Source organism: Calidris pugnax, unplaced genomic scaffold, assembly GCF_001431845.1.
Source record: "Calidris pugnax isolate Ruff unplaced genomic scaffold, ASM143184v1 scaffold341, whole genome shotgun sequence".
Taxonomy (NCBI): domain Eukaryota; kingdom Metazoa; phylum Chordata; class Aves; order Charadriiformes; family Scolopacidae; genus Calidris; species Calidris pugnax.
Window position 1 is genome coordinate 1,307,554 of NW_015091149.1, and position 4,055 is coordinate 1,311,608.

The window sequence follows — 4,055 nt, forward strand, 5'->3', positions numbered from 1 at the left end:
GGAGATGACCCCAACATGCCCAGCTCGCTGTGGTGGGCAGAAAGAGCCCCTCTCTCTGTCCCGGGGACACGATTCGCTGTGGCCAGGGGTTTGGCAGAGACTGGCTGAACTCATGCCATGGGACATGGAGTGGCTGGGCGCTGCAGGGAGCTTTGTCCCCCATGCCCAGGGACACGCTGGCACAGCATCTGTGTGCTGGCCATGTCACCACGCTGGCCCTGGTCAGCGCTGGCAAAGCCACCACCCTGTGTTGCACAAAGACGGACGAGATGACCATGACCATCCCCACCACCAATGGGGGACCATGACCATCCCCACCACCAACGGGGGGACCATGACCATCCCCACCACCAACGGGGAACCACAACCAGCCCCACCACCAACGGGGGACCATGACCATCCCCACCACCAACGGGGGACCATGAGCATCCCCACCACCAAACGCTGGCCCTGGTCAGCGCTGGCAAAGCCACCACCCTGTGCTGCACAAAGACGGACAAGATGACCATGACCATCCCCACCACCAACGGGGAACCACGACCAGCCCCACCACCAACGGGGGACCATGACCATCCCCACCATCAATGGGGGGACCACAACCATCCCCACCACCAACGGGGGACCGTGACCATCCCCACCACCAACGGGGACGTGGTGCAGCCTGTTGTGACCATCCCCACCACCAATGGGTGACCGTGACCATCCCCACCACCAACAGGGGACCGTGACCATCCCCACCACCAACGGGGACGTGGTGCAGCCTGTGAGGACGGTGACCTTCACCCTGCAGGATACGGGGACCAGCCCAGCCCCTGTGGCACTGTGGGGCAGGCACAGCGAGCAGGGAACAGCCACGTCCCAGGGACTGGGCTGAGCACCCACTGGGGTTTGCAACCGGGGGACGTGGTGCAGCCTGTGAGGACGGTGACCTTCACCCTGCAGGATACGGGGACCAGCCCAGCCCCTGTGGCACTGTGGGGCAGGCACAGCGAGCAGGGAACAGCCACGTCCCAGGGACTGGGCTGAGCACCCACTGGGGTTTGCAACCGTGCTCCACACCATCTACAAGGCAATTAACGGTTATTAAATACCTGGACATTAGCCACTCCTGGGCCCCACTGCAGGGCCGTGGTGTGGTGCTCGGTGGGGACATGGGGCAACCTCCTGGGGGTGGCCAAAGCTTCAAAGGGACCCCAGGAGACAAGGGGATGCAACACACCTGGGCTGCCCCGAGGGGATCCTGCCCCAGGGCAGCAGCTCCCACAGCTCCTGCTGCTCCCACAGCTCCTGCAGCTCCTGTCCCCTCCCCGCTCGCCGTTGGGGAGGCCTGTCCCCAAGCACCAGCAGCAGGGTTCAGCAGGATGCTCCGTGACAGCGAGATGAGGGGAATCATGCCTGGATGCAGCTCTGGTTGTGCCCAGGAACGTAACACAGCCCAGAGGGACAGGAGCAGGCACCAGGCCCTGTGTGGGTGCGACACTTGGATGGTGCTTGTTCCATTTGCCCTGATTAAACGGGCAAGAGGGAGGAAGGTGGGGAGCAGTGAGCGGACAAAAAGCCACCTCCCCAGTGTCCTCGCAGCCTGGCCATGCACGGGAAGGACCCAGCACATCGCAGCCCCCTCGAGAGGAGCAGAGCCAGCCTGCAACACAGGCTGAGAACTCCAAACTCATCTCACAGGTGAGCAGATCTGTGCTTAAATTGGCTTGAATGTGGGGGCTACTGGGACCGTATTTTCTCTGCCGTGCAGGCGAGCATGGGCATGGGCAGGCAGGATGGTGGGGTGGGTGGGCAGACAGGGTCTATGTCCCCCCTCTCTCCCCAGCCCCTCTTCTCCCCTCCCAGCCAGTACAGGGGCCCTGCAAGGCATCGGCACCCAGAGCCCCTGCCCTGCCCTGCTGCGCGGTGGCCGTGACTCGGGGCAGAGGCACCAGCCTTGACACAGTGTCCAAGCAGGGACCAAACCCAAACAGGTGCCCAGTCCCCGCTGGGGCCGCGGCACCTTATCAGGCCTTGGCAGCGCCGAGCGCCCGCTGGGGAGACTGTTGTGTCTGCGGGAGGAGGCAGCGCTGGCGGCTGGCGGGGAGCACAGAGGATGGGGATGCTCTCGCTGCACAGCCCCTGGGGTTGTCATCCCCCCCCTCCTCTGGCCAGGCACAGCTCCTCCTGACCATCCCAGCACCATCCTGCGTGGTGGAGAGGGGCTGGTGTACCCCACAGCCGTGCTGCCCCCCGCCCCAGTGCCAGCCAGGAGGGTGCTCAGCGCACGGTGTTTGACTCTGGGTGCACAGCACCCCCAGCCCCAGGCGGTGCCAGCCAGGAGGGTGCTCAGCGCATGGTGTTTGACGCTGGGTGCACAGCACCCCAGCCCCAGGGTGTTTTGGGTTCCCTGTACCCCTTTCCCAACCTGTTTTGGGGTTCCTGACGCTGTGGGGGTCAGGGCTGGCTGCTGCTTCCCTACCACTCACCCCACAGGGTCTGGAGCTGCCCCATCCCTGGGGAGAGGCTGCAGGTTCCCTGTACCCCTTTCCTAACCTGTTTTGGGGTTCCCGAGGCTGTGGGGGGTCAGGGCTGGCTGCTGCTTCCCTGCCACTCACCCCACAGTGTCTGGCGCTGCCCCATCCCTGGGGAGAGGCTGCAGGTCAGCGCAAGGCAGGGGCAGGAGGAGGTCTGGGGGTCAGAGAGGGCTGGAGACCCCCAGCCAAGGGTGGCCCTGATGGAGCGGGTGAGGTGCAGGGCTCTTTGTCCCCACAGTGGGACACGGTGACTGCACACACTGCAGGACCCCAACACCTCCCAGGCTCTCGCAGCCCTGTCCCCACCAACCCACTGGTCTCTGTCCCCTCTTGGCACGAGGCACCGGTGGCCGGGCAGACCCCACGGAGCACCCAGCTGCTCTCCCCACGGCCAATGCCCCCTGCTCTCAGCCCAGCCCCTTCCTCCACTCCCCTCCTCGCTGGTTTTACTCCCCATTTCCAGGCAGCATCTCCTCCCCGACCCTCCCTCGCCTTGATCCCAGCGGCTCCTCCTGCCCCCGGCTGCCTTTCCCACAGCTCCCACTGGCCTCCTTGCCCCTGGCCGGCGGGACGAAGGGTGGGTGACCGGGCTGTGCGGGGGCTCAGCCCCCCCGCTGGATGCATCCCATGGGGCGTGGGTACCGGGGCGGGCGAGGGGCGTGTTGGGCGGCGCGGGGGCCGCCGTGATAACAGCGGGGGCCGTGCCAGGGCCATCAGAGCAGACGGAGCGGGCGAACAGGATGAGCCAAGCACCCCTGTCCTGGGCAGCCTGGCCCCGAGGCAGCAGTATGGGGTCCAGCAGCCCCCAGTGCCTCCTCCGCACGCTCTGCATCCTCTGGGTGCTGGCCGGGCACCTGCCCCCCACCACGGCCCAGTGGTTTTACCCCCTGGGCTCGGAGGACACCACACCGGATCCGAGCAGCAGCCCCATGGCCCCCACGGCGCCCACCCTGGACTGGGAGGAAGGTAGGCATGGTGGGGTGGGGGTACAGCTTCCCCAGCACCCCCAGCTCCTGCACCCCAGCAAGGAGGGGGAACCACAGGTTTAAGGCTGGAAGGTGGGGTGTGGGGTGCTGGGGTCCAGGGCTGCTGGTGGCACCGCTGTGGCTGCAGTGAGTGTGGGGGGCCGGGAGTGCTGTGCCACCCCAGTCTCCCTCCGTCGTCCCATCACCCCTCTGCTCCTGCAGACACGGACGCCGGCAGCGTGGAGCCCACGCAAAAGGTGCTGCTGAACAAGCCCCCGCTGGCAACAGCCCCCCGACGCCGGGAGCCCTTCTCCAGGGGGGCAGCGAAGAGCCCGGGCCGTGCCCTGCCACGCACTCGAGGAAAGGTGCCTTTCCCCGTGCAATGTCCCCCCCCCAGAAAAACTCTCCAGCCGCTGCCGAGCTCCTCACCACGTCCTTCCTCTTATCTCTGCCCTGCTTCAACCCCGAGCCACGGCTCAGCTGCCTCTGCCCCCTCGAAAAGGAGCTGTGGCAGCTCCCAGTGTCCCCCCCACGGCAGCACTGGGGCTCAGCCATCACCCAGGGTATCAGGAGG